The sequence below is a fragment of the Populus nigra genome, chromosome 11 (genome assembly GCF_951802175.1).
Source record: "Populus nigra chromosome 11, ddPopNigr1.1, whole genome shotgun sequence".
In the NCBI taxonomy this organism is placed as follows: Eukaryota; Viridiplantae; Streptophyta; class Magnoliopsida; order Malpighiales; family Salicaceae; genus Populus; species Populus nigra.
The window spans coordinates 8,108,621-8,127,333 of record NC_084862.1 but is presented as its reverse complement, the minus strand read 5'-3'; the positions used below and the strand labels follow the sequence as shown (position 1 = coordinate 8,127,333).

General features: G+C 33.7%; 1 long non-coding RNA gene across 1 annotated transcript; it reads right to left on the bottom strand.

Annotated features, from left to right (window-relative positions):
* Positions 1–16: 16 nt before the first annotated feature.
* Positions 17–16,904, bottom strand: LOC133668422 (uncharacterized). Its single transcript, XR_009833707.1, has 14 exons — positions 16,729–16,904; positions 16,428–16,599; positions 15,926–16,317; positions 15,015–15,815; positions 14,784–14,940; positions 14,477–14,512; positions 8,281–13,884; positions 7,372–8,170; positions 7,141–7,297; positions 6,834–6,869; positions 783–6,241; positions 647–667; positions 327–503; positions 17–220 (listed from the first exon to the last, which is right to left on the bottom strand). It is a non-coding gene; the product is annotated as an uncharacterized LOC133668422 (long non-coding RNA).
* Between the last annotated feature and the right edge of the window lie 1,809 nt (positions 16,905–18,713).

Here is an 18,713-nt window from a genome sequence, read left to right as displayed (position 1 = left end):
TCTTTCTTACCATTGGGTGGCCTTGAGCAATCTTGACTAAAAAAAGAGGAACCAGCAGTTAACACAAGAACAGATCAAGGATATTAGGGTTAAAGAAAATTAAAGCTAAACAGAGATGGATGTTCATCCAAGCATCACAATTGACCAAATGCCCATTGCAAGTCTCTCCTTTTTTCAATTCCACCAACAGTTACAGCATAGAACCACCATGAATTACAAGCTGCATAAAAAAAAAAGTTCGTAAAACAAAATCTAAAAATTTGCAGAAAATTCTGGATTCATATGGTTAAATGACACGACAAGAAAAACAAACATCTCTTTCTTACCATTGGGTGGCCTTGAGCAGTCTTGACTAAAATAAGAGGAACCAGCAGTTAACACAAGAACAGATCAAGGATATTAGGGTTAAAGAAAATTAAAGCTAAACAGAGATGGATGTTCATCCAAGCATCACAATTGACCAAATGCCCATTGCAAGTCTCTCGTTTTTTCAATTCCACCAACTGTTACAGCATACAACCACCATGAATTACAAGCTTCATAAAAAAAAAAAAAAGGCTGTAAAACAAAGTCTACAGATTTGCAGAAAATTCTGGATTCATATGGTCAAATGACACGACAAGAAAAACAGACATCTCTTTCTTACCATTGGGTGGCCTCGAGCAGTCTTGAGTAAAGAAAGAGGAAGCAGCAGTTATCACAAGAAAAAAAAAATTAAGATTGTCAAAGAAAACAGGAGAAAGATAGAAAGTTTTCAAATCAAAGACAGTTGAGATGGTTACCATGTTTTTTAGAGCCAAAAAGAAAAATCAAGCAACCTGCAAGAAAAGCCAGGGTCAAGAACATAAAATGAAAGCATGGAAAGGGATGCCAAATTTTGGAATCTAAAACAGATAAAGGAAATTAGGGTTAAAGAGAATTAAAGCTAAACGGAGATGGATGTTCATCCAAACATCACAAGTGACCAAATGCCCATCGTAAGTCTTTTCGTTTTTAGAATTCCATCAAATGTTACAACATACAACCACCATGAATTACAAGCTGCATAAAATAATGAAAAAGGCGGTAAATCAAAGTCTAAAAATTTGCTGAAAATTCCGGATTCATATGGTCAAATGACATGACAAGAAAAACAGACAGCTCTTTCTTACGATTGGGTGGCCTTGAGCAGTCTTGAGTAAAGAAAGAGGAAGTTGCAATTAACACGAAAAAAAAAATTATGTGTGTCAAACAAAACAGGAGAAAGAAAGTTTTCAAATCAAAGACAGTTGAGATGGATACCATGTTTTTCAGAGCCAAAAAGAAAAATCAAGCAACCTGCAAGAAAAGCCAGGTTCAAGAACATAAAATGATCGCATGGAAAGGGATGTGAAATTTTGGAATCTAAAACAGATCAAGGATATTAGGGTTAAAGAAAATTAAAGCTAAACGGAGATTGATGTTCATCCAAGCATCACAATTGACCAAATGTCCATGGTAAGTCTCTCCGTTTTTCAATTCCACCAACTGTTACATCATAGAACCACCATGAATTACAAGCTGCATAAAAAAAAATGGTAAAGTTTGTAAAACAAAGTCTACAAATTTGCAGAAAATTCTGGATTCATATGGTCAAATGACACGACAAGAAAAACAGACATCTCTTTCTTACCATTGCATGGCCTTGAGCAGTCTTGACTAAAAAAAGAGGAACCAGTAGTTAACACAAGAACATATCAAGGATATTAGGGTTAAAGAAAATTAAAGCTAAACGGAGATGGATGTTCATCCAAGCATCACAATTGACCAAATGTCCATTGCAAGTCTCTCGTTTTTTCAATTCCACCAACTCTTACAGCATACAACCACCATGAATTACAAGCTTCATAAAAAAAATGAAAAAGGCTGTAAAACAAAGTCTACAAATTTGCAGAAAATTCTGGATTCATATGGTCAAATGACACGACAAGAAAAACAGACATCTCTTTCTTACCATTGGGTGGCCTTGAGCAGTCTTGAGTAAAGAACGAGGAAGCTGCAGTTAACACAAGAACAGATCAAGGATATTAGGGTTAAAGAAAACTAAAGCTAAACGGAGATGGATGTTCACCCAAGCATCACAATTGACCAAATGCCCATTGTAAGTCTCTCCTTTTTCAATTCCACCAACTGTTACAGCTTACAACCACCATGAATTAACCTTCAAAACATAAGATATTAATGATAATGTTTCCTTGTCGAGAAAAGAACACTTATATAATCAGCAAACCCTCTTCTTGGAACAAAACCAACTGCCATTACCCCAAACCAAGTGAACCCTCAAACTTGGAACATGGCAAGCAAACAAAAACAATATTACCAATGGGATACCCGATACATGATATTCCTGAAAGTAGAACACCACCACAAAAAAAAAACAATAGATTAAACGAATCCACAAAGTTGAGCAACAAAAAAAAAATCCAAAAATGCTCTTAAACTGCAGATAAAATAAAAGATTATTAGCCATAGTGGATAACCAAAATCCATAAAGTAATGGTATAACTAAAACCATATTTTATTTTACCAAAAAAGCATGAGCCTGTTACTGAACCTCTCTAACAACCATCAACCAACTATAGTCAAAAGCAACTAGCACACTTTAGCAACCTAGAAGTTAAACAAAGAAAATTTTGCATTACAATAAAATTTCTTATATATTTTTTTCCTTGTTAAATGATGTCCATTTCCTTTATGGTTACAAATGGTTGATGATATCCAAAAAAATTGATCAATAAGTCGTGATTGAGTTGGTAAGAGAGCAATTAAGGCATCATGTTATATAATATCCTTTTTTATTTCTATCTCCTCGTTTCTGCAAAAAAATAAACACATTTCCCTCTAGATTTGCTTCATACCTTCATTTTCACAGTAACATATTTCCCTCTAGATTTGCTTCATGACGTCCATCATCGTCACAATTATCATCTTCGTGATAAACATCTTGTCAAGATACCACAAAATTTATAGAACTGTTTCAACGGCTATCTAGATTGACCACAAATGTAACATGAAACTTTAAAATGCACTCATATGGTTATCTCAAAATTTCAACATAAAAGACCAAAAAATATACTGATTAAACTTGGAAAACAATAAAAAGGCATAGGAAGAACGTCAAGGCATTGCTTACTATTTTTATATATAGCCAGTATGGTAAGCTAATTAAAAACATGTATATAGAGTTAAGGCATCATAAACATGTATAAAGATCATCATGTAAAATAACATATAAGATTTTTATCGTAACTATCCATAATTTTGCAGACCACGCCATCAATTTATGGACACATCCAAATCTCCACATATAACGGTTTAGGTAAACACTTAGAAGAATAAGAAGAATAATCAACGATATAAGCATGCAGCCCATCAAAGGAGTCCTATCAACATCACTAACAATTTAGCTCATGTAAATTTTTAAAAAACATATACATTTATAGACAAGCCCTCAGGCATAAACAATGCTCCACGAGTATCCAAGAACATGTCGATCAAATAATTTAAGTAACTTACAGCTACCACATCAAGGAAAAAGGCTATATGTAGGTACTTTATAGCCTTGCTTGCTTTTATAGCTGGCACTAATCGACCACAATTATCAAATTGAAACTTTTTCTCACAACTATCCATCCATGGATTCCAAAAGCAATCAATAAAGAGTCACACCAAAAACTTTCAACTCAAATTTGCAGAACAAGCTAATGAAAACATCAACAATCAATTAACAAAACACGTAGAGATATATAGCACAGGTAATTATTGAGTTTTCAATCGTGTACTAGAGTGATCTTAGGAAGGTATACATGGTAAGCTAAATCTCCTTTTCTATTTACGAGAGTATATATAGCCAGTATGGTAAGCTAATTATAAACATGTATAAGGATCATCATGTAAAATAACATATAAGATTTTTATCGTAACTATTCATAATTTTGCAGACCACACCATCAATTTATGGACACATCCAAATCTCCACATATCACGGTTTAGGTAAACACTTAGAAGAATAAGAAGAATAATCAACGATATAAGCATGCAGCCCATCATAGGAGTCCTACCAACATCACTAACAATTTAGCTCATGTAAATTTTTAAAAAGCATATACATTTATAGACAAGCCCTCAGGCATAAACAATGCTCCACGAGTATCCAAGAACATGTCGATCAAATAATTTAAGTTACTTACAGCTACCACATCAAGGAAAAAGGTTATATGTAGGTACTTTATCGCCTTGCTTGCTTTTATAGCCGGGACTAATGGACAACAATTATCAAATTGAAATTTTTTCTCACAACTGTCCATCCATGGATTTCAAAAGCAATCAATAAAGAGTCCCACCAAAAGCTTTCAACCCAAATTTGCAGAACAAGCTAATGAAAACATCAACAATCAATTAACAAAACACGTAGAGATATATAGCACAGGTAATTACTGAGTTTTCAATTGTGTACTAGAGTGATCTTAGGAAGCTATACATGGTAAGCTAAATCACCTTTTCTATTTACGAGAGTATATAAAGCTAGTATGGTAAGCTAATTATAAACATGTATATAGCTAAGGCAATATAAAGATCATCATGTAAAATAATATATAAGATTTTTATCGTAACTATCAATAATTTTGGAGTCCACACCATCAATTTATGGACACATCCAAATCTCCACATATCACGGTTTAGGTAAATACTTAGAAGAATAAGAAGAATAATCAACGATATAAGCATGCAGCCCATCACAGGAGTCCTATCAACATCACTAACAATTTAGCTCATGTAAATTTTTAAAAAGCATATACATTTATAGACAAGCCCTCAGGCATAAACAATGCTCCACGAGTATCCAAGAACATGTCGATCAAATAATTTAAGTTACTTACAAGTATCAAATCAAGGAAAAAGGCTATATGTAGGTATTTTATAGCCTTGCTTGCTTTTATAGCTGGGACTAATCGACCACAATTATCAAATTGAAACTTTTTCTCACAACTATCCATCCATGGATTCCAAAAGCAATCAATAAAGAGTCCCACAAAAAACATTCAACCCAAATTTGCAGAACAAGCTAATGAAAACATCTACAATCAATTAACAAAACACGTAGAGATATATAGCACAGGTAATTACTGAGTTTTCAATCGTGTACTAGAGTGATCTAAGGAAGCTATACATGGTAAGCTAAATCACCTTTTCTATAGCCAGTATGGTAAGCTAATTAAAAACATGTAGGCATCATAAACATGTATAAAGATCATCATGTAAAATAACATATAAGATTTTTATCGTAACTATCCATAATTTTGCAGACCACACCATCAATTTATGGACACATCCAAATCTCCACATATCACGGTTTAGGTAAATACTTAGAAGAATAAGAAGAATAATCAACGATATAAGCATGCAGCCCATCACAGGAGTCCTATCAACATCACTATCAATTTAGCTCATGTAAATTTTTAAAAAGCATACACATTTATAGACAAGCCCTCGGGCATAAACAATGCTCCCCGAGTATCCAAGAACATGTCGATGGATTCCAAAAGCAATCAATAAAGAGTCGCACCAAAAACTTTCAACCCAAATTTGCAGAACAAGCTAATGAAAACATCAACAATCAATTAACAAATCAAGTAGAGATATATAGCACAGGTAATTACTGAGTTTTCAATCGTGTGTAGACCAAAACTCAAAACTCAAATCAAAGTTTTTGTTGTATCAATACTATTTCAGTTAGAACAAGCTCGATGGAGAACTATCCTGCACAAATCCTAGGGGAAAATTAGGAGAAAACTTCAACTTCTTTATTAAAGGCACCACGTCAGAACCATGTGGATAAGTTACGCAAGGATACTTTATCCTTACCTGTTCAGTGGGATAAAAGTGGCTTGTCCTCATTTCAAAGCATTAAGGTGCCTAATTATTAGACTTGATATGTTATTATACCCAACCACCACATGAAATAAGTTGCTCAAAATGCATATTGATATGAAGTGCATCATTCAAATGATAAAGTGACCATGGCAGAAGGTCAAGAGACTGCTAGTGATTATGCCAGACCGTCTAGCAAATTGGGAACACAACTCTAAGAGAGAAAATATTTAACATAATACAATAGACTAGGTAAATTACCTACGTGATGTCACGGGTTGTTATAAGAATGATGCAAGAAGCCAAGTGAGGAATACCTGAACTAATCCAAGAAGCCAAGCAGACAAAGAACCTAGTAAAAATGGGAAAAGAAAAATCAATAGTGTTTAAGTCAAAATGTGAAACCATATGGAGAAGCTTTCTATTAAGATGTCTTAACAATTGAAAAGGCTAGAGCACAAAACATTCAGATCGATAATCATGGTTGCTATCTAATTATAGTAGTGATAAAAAGTGATGTAATAAAATGAATTATGAGGAATCTACAACGAAAGTAGAAGAGTTGATATCCACAAGAGTAAGGAAACAAGTAAAATTACAAAAAATCAAATTTCACTCGACAAGCATATAGTATTAAGACTCAAAAATATGTGTGCCTATATAGGTCCCCCAAATCCTACACTAGGTCAAATGAAAGCAGGTATAAAATCCCTTACAAATTAATTTAAGTAACAAAATATCCAAATAATTCTTAAATAATAATGTTATAATTACTTATTTGCAAATTCTTCATCTACTAGACTGTGTTTTATTATCATCTACCATGTTATTTGTATGCATTAGTTTATTGACAGTTGAGGATAAAAACCTAATGTGAGGCCCTTTCAGCTGAAATTATAGCTTAGATAATAATGTGGAAAATTTTAGTTGAGGAGATACCTTACATTTTAGCATAGCACACGCTAAATCATAGCATCATCCTGAAAGCAAAGCACATGTTAATAAAAGCATTCAACATTCTTTATCCTCAAAAAATAATTAGCATTTTTCTCTTTGCTAGAGTTTGATAACTTGGCTTGGATATGTCCTGAAATTCTCTCTAGCAGGTCTTTCACATCAAGCTCAAGCTCAGTCTGCTTTTTTTCGGCTTATGTTTGTCGTTGAAGTAAAGATAAGTAAATTATAATCTCACGTTAAAAACAATAAGTAAAACACAAGATATTTAAGCATTAAAATCCAGTACCATAGTACCTCGTCACTCGCCTCAAGTTCAGCTTGCCTTTTCTGGAGTGCCTCGTCACTTGCCTCATGTTGATCTAGTGCCTTCTTGTTCATATGGATGACCTGCTGAAGTTGCTCATTGCAACAATGAAGCATTTTATGCAACTCTTTCACACTCCACTTATACCTATATGTTCCAATAAAAGAGAGCATGTCACTTCTCAAAAGATGAATGCTTAAGTGGAAGCATAGAAACATCACCTATCTCAGTAAGTATCGAGTACATGTGGGGGCAAGACCAAAACATCATCGTCTAGGATTTCAGTAAAGATATCGGCTGGCAAATCAGATAAATAGATTTCAAACATTAATTACAAGACACAACAGTTTAACAATACATTAAAAGCCAAGAAAAAAAAAACTGAAGCTCAGACTAGTCATTTATCACATGAAGAAACAATAAAGCAAATTCACAGTTCAGAGTTCTTGTGTTGTGACTTCAACCAATAAGTCTATCCATCATATCAAAAACACCTGGAAGAAGCCATGAATTACAAGCTGCATAAAAAAAATGGAAAAGTTTGTAAAACAAAGTCTACAAATTTGCAGAAAATTCTGTATTCATATGGTCAAATGACACGACAAGAAAAACAGACATCCCTTTCTTACCATTGGGTGGCCTTGAGCAGTCTTAAGTAAAGAAAGAGGAACCAGCAGTTAACACAAGAAAAAAAAATAAGATTGTCAAAAAAACAGGAGAAAGATAGAAAGTTTTCAAATCAAAGACAGTTGAGATGCTTACAATGTTTTTTAGAGCCAAAAAGAAAAATCAAGCAACCTGCAAGAAAAGCCAGGGTCAAGAACATAAAATGAAAGAATGGAAAGAGATGGGAAATTTTGGAATCTAAAACAGATCAAGGATATTAGGGTTAAAGAAAATTAAAACTAAACGGAGATGGATGTTCATCCAAGCATCACAATTGACCAAATGCCCATTGTAAGTCTCTCCTTTTTTCAATTCCACCAACAGTTACAGCATAGAACCACCATGAATTACAAGCTGCATGAAAAAAATGAAAAAGACCGTAAAAAAAGTCTCCAAATTTGCAGAAAATTATGGATTCATATGGTCAAATGACACGACAAGAAAAACAGACATCTCTTTCTTACCATTGGGTGGCCTTGAGCAGTCTTGAATAAAGAAAGAGGAACCAGCAGTTAACACAAGAAAAAAAAATTAAGATTGTCAAAGAAAACAGGAGAAAGATAGAAAGTTTTCAAATCAAAGACAGTTGAGATGGTTACCATGTTTTTTAGAGCCAAAAAGAAAAATCAAGCAACCTGCAAGAAAAGCCAGGGTCAAGAACATAAAATGAAAGCATGGAAAGGGATGCCAAATTTTGGAATCTAAAACAGATAAAGGATATTAGGGTTAAAGAGAATTAAAGCTAAACGGAGATGGATGTTCATCCAAACATCACAAGTGACCAAATGCCCATCGTAAGTCTTTTCGTTTTTAGAATTCCACCAAATGTTACAACATACAACCACCATGAATTACAAGCTGCATAAAATAATGAAAAAGGCGGTAAATCAAAGTCTAAAAATTTGCTGAAAATTCCAGATTCATATGGTCAAATGACATGACAAGAAAAACAGACAGCTCTTTCTTACGATTGGGTGGCCTTGAGCAGTCTTGAGTCTTTAAAGAGGAAGTTGCAATTAACACGAAAAAAAAAATTATGTGTGTCAAACAAAACAGGAGAAAGAAAGTTTTCAAATCAAAGACAGTTGAGATGGATACCATGTTTTTCAGAGCCAAAAAGAAAAATCAAGCAACCTGCAAGAAAAGCCAGGTTCAAGAACATAAAATGATCGCATGGAAAGGGATGTGAAATTTTGGAATCTAAAACAGATCAAGGATATTAGAGTTAAAGAAAATTAAAGCTAAACGGAGATTGATGTTCATCCAAGCATCACAATTGACCAAATGCCCATGGTAAGTCTCTCCGTTTTTCAATTCCACCAACTGTTACATCATAGAACCACCATGAATTACAAGCTGCATAAAAAAAAATGGTAAAGTTTGTAAAACAAAGTCTACAAATTTGCAGAAAATTCTGGATTCATATGGTCAAATGACACGACAAGAAAAACAGACATCTCTTTCTTACCATTGCATGGCCTTGAGCAGTCTTGACTAAAAAAAGAGGAACCAGTAGTTAACACAAGAACATATCAAGGATATTAGGGTTAAAGAAAATTAAAGCTAAACGGAGATGGATGTTCATCCAAGCATCACAATTGACCAAATGTCCATTGCAAGTCTCTCGTTTTTTCAATTCCACCAACTCTTACAGCATACAACCACCATGAATTACAAGCTTCATAAAAAAAATGAAAAAGGCTGTAAAACAAAGTCTACAAATTTGCAGAAAATTCTGGATTCATATGGTCAAATGACACGACAAGAAAAACAGACATCTCTTTCTTACCATTGGGTGGCCTTGAGCAGTCTTGAGTAAAGAACGAGGAAGCTGCAGTTAACACAAGAACAGATCAAGGATATTAGGGTTAAAGAAAACTAAAGCTAAACGGAGATGGATGTTCACCCAAGCATCACAATTGACCAAATGCCCATTGTAAGTCTCTCCTTTTTCAATTCCACCAACTGTTACAGCTTACAACCACCATGAATTAACCTTCAAAACATAAGATATTAATGATAATGTTTCCTTGTCGAGAAAAGAACACTTATATAATCAGCAAACCCTCTTCTTGGAACAAAACCAACTGCCATTACCCCAAACCAAGTGAACCCTCAAACTTGGAACATGGCAAGCAAACAAAAACAATATTACCAATGGGATACCCGATACATGATATTCCTGAAAGTAGAACACCACCACAAAAAAAAAACAATAGATTAAACGAATCCACAAAGTTGAGCAACAAAAAAAAAATCCAAAAATGCTCTTAAACTGCAGATAAAATAAAAGATTATTAGCCATAGTGGATAACCAAAATCCATAAAGTAATGGTATAACTAAAACCATATTTTATTTTACCAAAAAAGCATGAGCCTGTTACTGAACCTCTCTAACAACCATCAACCAACTATAGTCAAAAGCAACTAGCACACTTTAGCAACCTAGAAGTTAAACAAAGAAAATTTTGCATTACAATAAAATTTCTTATATATTTTTTTCCTTGTTAAATGATGTCCATTTCCTTTATGGTTACAAATGGTTGATGATATCCAAAAAAATTGATCAATAAGTCGTGATTGAGTTGGTAAGAGAGCAATTAAGGCATCATGTTATATAATATCCTTTTTTATTTCTATCTCCTCGTTTCTGCAAAAAAATAAACACATTTCCCTCTAGATTTGCTTCATACCTTCATTTTCACAGTAACATATTTCCCTCTAGATTTGCTTCATGACGTCCATCATCGTCACAATTATCATCTTCGTGATAAACATCTTGTCAAGATACCACAAAATTTATAGAACTGTTTCAACGGCTATCTAGATTGACCACAAATGTAACATGAAACTTTAAAATGCACTCATATGGTTATCTCAAAATTTCAACATAAAAGACCAAAAAATATACTGATTAAACTTGGAAAACAATAAAAAGGCATAGGAAGAACGTCAAGGCATTGCTTACTATTTTTATATATAGCCAGTATGGTAAGCTAATTAAAAACATGTATATAGAGTTAAGGCATCATAAACATGTATAAAGATCATCATGTAAAATAACATATAAGATTTTTATCGTAACTATCCATAATTTTGCAGACCACGCCATCAATTTATGGACACATCCAAATCTCCACATATAACGGTTTAGGTAAACACTTAGAAGAATAAGAAGAATAATCAACGATATAAGCATGCAGCCCATCAAAGGAGTCCTATCAACATCACTAATAATTTAGCTCATGTAAATTTTTAAAAAACATATACATTTATAGACAAGCCCTCAGGCATAAACAATGCTCCACGAGTATCCAAGAACATGTCGATCAAATAATTTAAGTAACTTACAGCTACCACATCAAGGAAAAAGGCTATATGTAGGTACTTTATAGCCTTGCTTGCTTTTATAGCTGGCACTAATCGACCACAATTATCAAATTGAAACTTTTTCTCACAACTATCCATCCATGGATTCCAAAAGCAATCAATAAAGAGTCACACCAAAAACTTTCAACCCAAATTTGCAGAACAAGCTAATGAAAACATCAACAATCAATTAACAAAACACGTAGAGATATATAGCACAGGTAATTATTGAGTTTTCAATCGTGTACTAGAGTGATCTTAGGAAGGTATACATGGTAAGCTAAATCTCCTTTTCTATTTACGAGAGTATATATAGCCAGTATGGTAAGCTAATTATAAACATGTATAAGGATCATCATGTAAAATAACATATAAGATTTTTATCGTAACTATTCATAATTTTGCAGACCACACCATCAATTTATGGACACATCCAAATCTCCACATATCACGGTTTAGGTAAACACTTAGAAGAATAAGAAGAATAATCAACGATATAAGCATGCAGCCCATCATAGGAGTCCTACCAACATCACTAACAATTTAGCTCATGTAAATTTTTAAAAAGCATATACATTTATAGACAAGCCCTCAGGCACAAACAATGCTCCACGAGTATCCAAGAACATGTCGATCAAATAATTTAAGTTACTTACAGCTACCACATCAAGGAAAAAGGTTATATGTAGGTACTTGATCGCCTTGCTTGCTTTTATAGCTGGGATTAATGGACCACAATTATCAAATTGAAACTTTTTCTCACAACTATCCATCCATGGATTCCAAAAGCAATCAATAAAGAGTCCCACCAAAAACTTTCAACCTAAATTTGCAGAACAAGCTAATGAAAACATCAACAATCAATTAACAAAACACGTAGAGATACATAGCACAGGTAATTACTGAGTTTTCAATCGTGTACTAAAGTGATCTTAGGAAGGTATACATGGTAAGCTAAATCTCCTTTTCTATTTACGAGAGTATATATAGCCAGTATGGTAAGCTAATTAAAAACATGTATATAGTTAAGGCATCATAAACATGTATAAGGATCATCATGTAAAATAACATATAAGATTTTTATCGTAACTATTCATAATTTTGCAGACCACGCCATCAATTTATGGACACATCCAAATCTCCACATATCACGGTTTAGGTAAACACTTAGAAGAATAAGAAGACTAATCAACGATATAAGCATGCAGCCCATCATAGGAGTCCTACCAACATCACTAACAATTTAGCTCATGTAAATTTTTAAAAAGCATATACATTTATAGACAAGCCCTCAGGCATAAACAATGCTCCACGAGTATCCAAGAACATGTCGATCAAATAATTTAAGTTACTTACAGCTACCACATCAAGGAAAAAGGTTATATGTAGGTACTTTATCGCCTTGCTTGCTTTTATAGCCGGGACTAATGGACAACAATTATCAAATTGAAATTTTTTCTCACAACTGTCCATCCATGGATTTCAAAAGCAATCAATAAAGAGTCCCACCAAAAGCTTTCAACCCAAATTTGCAGAACAAGCTAATGAAAACATCAACAATCAATTAACAAAACACGTAGAGATATATAGCACAGGTAATTACTGAGTTTTCAATCGTGTACTAGAGTGATCTAAGGAAGCTATACATGGTAAGCTAAATCACCTTTTCTATAGCCAGTATGGTAAGCTAATTAAAAACATGTAGGCATCATAAACATGTATAAAGATCATCATGTAAAATAACATATAAGATTTTTATCGTAACTATCCATAATTTTGCAGACCACACCATCAATTTATGGACACATCCAAATCTCCACATATCACGGTTTAGGTAAATACTTGGAAGAATAAGAAGAATAATCAACGATATAAGCATGCAGCCCATCACAGGAGTCCTATCAACATCACTATCAATTTAGCTCATGTAAATTTTTAAAAAGCATACACATTTATAGACAAGCCCTCGGGCATAAACAATGCTCCCTGAGTATCCAAGAACATGTCGATGGATTCCAAAAGCAATCAATAAAGAGTCGCACCAAAAACTTTCAACCCAAATTTGCAGAACAAGCTAATGAAAACATCAACAATCAATTAACAAATCAAGTAGAGATATATAGCACAGGTAATTACTGAGTTTTCAATCGTGTGTAGACCAAAACTCAAAACTCAAATCAAAGTTTTTGTTGTATCAATACTATTTCAGTTAGAACAAGCTCGATGGAGAACTATCCTGCACAAATCCTAGGGGAAAATTAGGAGAAAACTTCAACTTCTTTATTAAAGGCAACACGTCAGAACCATGTGGATAAGTTACGCAAGGATACTTTATCCTTACCTGTTCAGTGGGATAAAAGTGGCTTGTCCTCATTTCAAAGCATTAAGGTGCCTAATTATTAGACTTGATATGTTATTATACCCAACCACCACATGAAATAAGTTGCTCAAAATGCATATTGATATGAAGTGCATCATTCAAATGATAAAGTGACCATGGCAGAAGGTCAAGAGACTGCTAGTGATTATGCCAGACCGTCTAGCAAATTGGGAACACAACTCTAAGAGAGAAAATATTTAACATAATACAATAGACTAGGTAAATTACCTACGTGATGTCACGGGTTGTTATAAGAATGATGCAAGAAGCCAAGTGAGGAATACCTGAACTAATCCAAGAAGCCAAGCAGACAAAGAACCTAGTAAAAATGGGAAAAGAAAAATCAATAGTGTTTAAGTCAAAATGTGAAACCATATGGAGAAGCTTTCTATTAAGATGTCTTAACAATTGAAAAGGCTAGAGCACAAAACATTCAGATCGATAATCATGGTTGCTATCTAATTATAGTAGTGATAAAAAGTGATGTAATAAAATGAATTATGAGGAATCTACAACGAAAGTAGAAGAGTTGATATCCACAAGAGTAAGGAAACAAGTAAAATTACAAAAAATCAAATTTCACTCGACAAGCATATAGTATTAAGACTCAAAAATATGTGTGCCTATATAGGTCCCCCAAATCCTACACTAGGTCAAATGAAAGCAGGTATAAAATCCCTTACAAATTAATTTAAGTAACAAAATATCCAAATAATTCTTAAATAATAATGTTATAATTACTTATTTGCAAATTCTTCATCTACTAGACTGTGTTTTATTATCATCTACCATGTTATTTGTATGCATTAGTTTATTGACAGTTGAGGATAAAAACCTAATGTGAGGCCCTTTCAGCTGAAATTATAGCTTAGATAATAATGTGGAAAATTTTAGTTGAGGAGATACCTTACATTTTAGCATAGCACACGCTAAATCATAGCATCATCCTGAAAGCAAAGCACATGTTAATAAAAGCATTCAACATTCTTTATCCTCAAAAAATAATTAGCATTTTTCTCTTTGCTAGAGTTTGATAACTTGGCTTGGATATGTCCTGAAATTCTCTCTAGCAGGTCTTTCACATCAAGCTCAAGCTCAGTCTGCTTTTTTTCTGCTTATGTTTGTCGTTGAAGTAAAGATAAGTAAATTATAATCTCACGTTAAAAACAATAAGTAAAACACAAGATATTTAAGCATTAAAATCCAGTACCATAGTACCTCGTCACTCGCCTCAAGTTCAGCTTGCCTTTTCTGGAGTGCCTCGTCACTTGCCTCATGTTGATCTAGTGCCTTCTTGTTCATATGGATGACCTGCTGAAGTTGCTCATTGCAACAATGAAGCATTTTATGCAACTCTTTCACACTCCACTTATACCTATATGTTCCAATAAAAGAGAGCATGTCACTTCTCAAAAGATGAATGCTTAAGTGGAAGCATAGAAACATCACCTATCTCAGTAAGTATCGAGTACATGTGGGGGCAAGACCAAAACATCATCGTCTAGGATTTCAGTAAAGATATCGGCTGGCAAATCAGATAAATAGATTTCAAACATTAATTACAAGACACAACAGTTTAACAATACATTAAAAGCCAAGAAAAAAAAAACTGAAGCTCAGACTAGTCATTTATCACATGAAGAAACAATAAAGCAAATTCACAGTTCAGAGTTCTTGTGTTGTGACTTCAACCAATAAGTCTATCCATCATATCAAAAACACCTGGAAGAATAGCCATGAATTACAAGCTGCATAAAAAAAATGGAAAAGTTTGTAAAACAAAGTCTACAAATTTGCAGAAAATTCTGTATTCATATGGTCAAATGACACGACAAGAAAAACAGACATCCCTTTCTTACCATTGGGTGGCCTTGAGCAGTCTTAAGTAAAGAAAGAGGAACCAGCAGTTAACACAAGAAAAAAAAATAAGATTGTCAAAAAAACAGGAGAAAGATAGAAAGTTTTCAAATCAAAGACAGTTGAGATGCTTACAATGTTTTTTAGAGCCAAAAAGAAAAATCAAGCAACCTGCAAGAAAAGCCAGGGTCAAGAACATAAAATGAAAGAATGGAAAGGGATGGGAAATTTTGGAATCTAAAACAGATCAAGGATATTAGGGTTAAAGAAAATTAAAACTAAACGGAGATGGATGTTCATCCAAGCATCACAATTGACCAAATGCCCATTGTAAGTCTCTCCTTTTTTCAATTCCACCAACAGTTACAGCATAGAACCACCATGAATTACAAGCTGCATGAAAAAAATGAAAAAGACCGTAAAAAAAGTCTCCAAATTTGCAGAAAATTATGGATTCATATGGTCAAATGACACGACAAGAAAAACAGACATCTCTTTCTTACCATTGGGTGGCCTTGAGCAGTCTTGAATAAAGAAAGAGGAACCAGCAGTTAACACAAGAAAAAAAAATTAAGATTGTCAAAGAAAACAGGAGAAAGATAGAAAGTTTTCAAACCCAATACAGTTGAGATGGTTACCATGTTTTTTAGAGCAAAAAAGAAAAATCAAGCAACCAGCAAGAAATGCCAGGGTCAAGAACATAAATGAAAGCATGGAAAGGGATGGGAAATTTTGGAATCTAAAACAGATCAAGGATATTAAGGTTAAATAAAATTAAAGCTAAACGGAGATGGATGTTCGTCCAAGCATCACAATTGACCAAATGTCCATCGTAAGTCTCTTCTTTTTTCAACTCCACCAACAGTTACAACATAGAACCACCATGAATTACAAGCTGCATAAAAAAAAGAAAAAGTTCGTAAAACAAAGTCTACAAATTTGCAGAAAATTCTGGATTCATATGGTCAAATGACACGACAAGAAAAACAGACATCTCTTTCTTACCATTGGGTGGCCTTGAGCAGTCTTGAGTAAAGAAAGAGGATCCAGCAGTTTACACAAGAAAAAAAAAATTAAGATTGTCAAAGAAAACAGGAGAAAGATAGAAAGTTTTCAAATCAAAGACAGTTGATATGATTACCATGTTTTTTAGAGCCAAATAGAAAAATCAAGCAACCTGCAAGAAAAGCCAAGGTCAAGAACATAAAATGAACGCATGGAAAGGGATGGGAAATTTTGGAATCTAAAACAGATCAAGGATATTAGGGTTAAAGAAAATTAAAGCTAAACGGAGATGGATGTTCACCCAAGCATCACAATTGACCAAATGCCCATTGTAAGTCTCTCCTTTTTTCAATTCCACCAACAGTTACAGCATAGAACCACCATGAATTACAAGCTGCATAAAAAAAAAAAAGTTCGTAAAACAAAATCTAAAAATTTGCAGAAAATTCTGGATTCATATGGTGAAATGACACGACAAGAAAAACAGACATCTCTTTCTTACCATTGGGTGGCCTTGAGCAGTCTTGACTAAAAAAAGAGGAACCAGCAGTTAACACAAGAACAGATCAAGGATATTAGGGTTAAAGAAAATTAAAGCTAAACAGAGATGGATGTTCATCCAAGCATCACAATTGACCAAATGCCCATGGTAAGTCTCTCCGTTTTTCAATTCCACCAACTGTTACATCATAGAACCACCATGAATTACAAGCTGCATAAAAAAAAATGGTAAAGTTTGTAAAACAAAGTCTACAAATTTGCAGAAAATTCTGGATTCATATGGTCAAATGACACGACAAGAAAAACAGACATCTCTTTCTTACCATTGCATGGCCTTGAGCAGTCTTGACTAAAAAAAGAGGAACCAGTAGTTAACACAAGAACATATCAAGGATATTAGGGTTAAAGAAAATTAAAGCTAAACGGAGATGGATGTTCATCCAAGCATCACAATTGACCAAATGTCCATTGCAAGTCTCTCGTTTTTTCAATTCCACCAACTCTTACAGCATACAACCACCATGAATTACAAGCTTCATAAAAAAAATGAAAAAGGCTGTAAAACAAAGTCTACAAATTTGCAGAAAATTCTGGATTCATATGGTCAAATGACACGACAAGAAAAACAGACATCTCTTTCTTACCATTGGGTGGCCTTGAGCAGTCTTGAGTAAAGAACGAGGAAGCTGCAGTTAACACAAGAACAGATCAAGGATATTAGGGTTAAAGAAAACTAAAGCTAAACGGAGATGGATGTTCACCCAAGCATCACAATTGACCAAATGCCCATTGTAAGTCTCTCCTTTTTCAATTCCACCAACTGTTACAGCTTACAACCACCATGAATTAACCTTCAAAACATAAGATATTAATGATAATGTTTCCTTGTCGAGAAAAGAACACTTATATAATCAGCAAACCCTCTTCTTGGAACAAAACCAACTGCCATTACCCCAAACCAAGTGAACCCTCAAACTTGGAACATGGCAAGCAAACAAAAACAATATTACCAATGGGATACCCGATACATGATATTCCTGAAAGTAGAACACCACCACAAAAAAAAAAACAATAGATTAAACGAATCCACAAAGTTGAGCAACAAAAAAAAAATCCAAAAATGCTCTTAAACTGCAGATAAAATAAAAGATTATTAGCCATAGTGGATAACCAAAATCCATAAAGTAATGGTATAACTAAAACCATATTTTATTTTACCAAAAAAGCATGAGCCTGTTACTGAACCTCTCTAACAACCATCAACCAACTATAGTCAAAAGCAACTAGCACACTTTAGCAACCTAGAAGTTAAACAAAGAAAATTTTGCATTACAATAAAATTTCTTATATATTTTTTTCCTTGTTAAATGATGTCCATTTCCTTTATGGTTACAAATGGTTGATGATATCCAAAAAAATTGATCAATAAGTCGTGATTGAGTTGGTAAGAGAGCAATTAAGGCATCATGTTATATAATATCCTTTTTTATTTCTATCTCCTCGTTTCTGCAAAAAAATAAACACATTTCCCTCTAGATTTGCTTCATACCTTCATTTTCACAGTAACATATTTCCCTCTAGATTTGCTTCATGACGTCCATCATCGTCACAATTATCATCTTCGTGATAAACATCTTGTCAAGATACCACAAAATTTATAGAACTGTTTCAACGGCTATCTAGATTGACCACAAATGTAACATGAAACTTTAAAATGCACTCATATGGTTATCTCAAAATTTCAACATAAAAGACCAAAAAATATACTGATTAAACTTGGAAAAC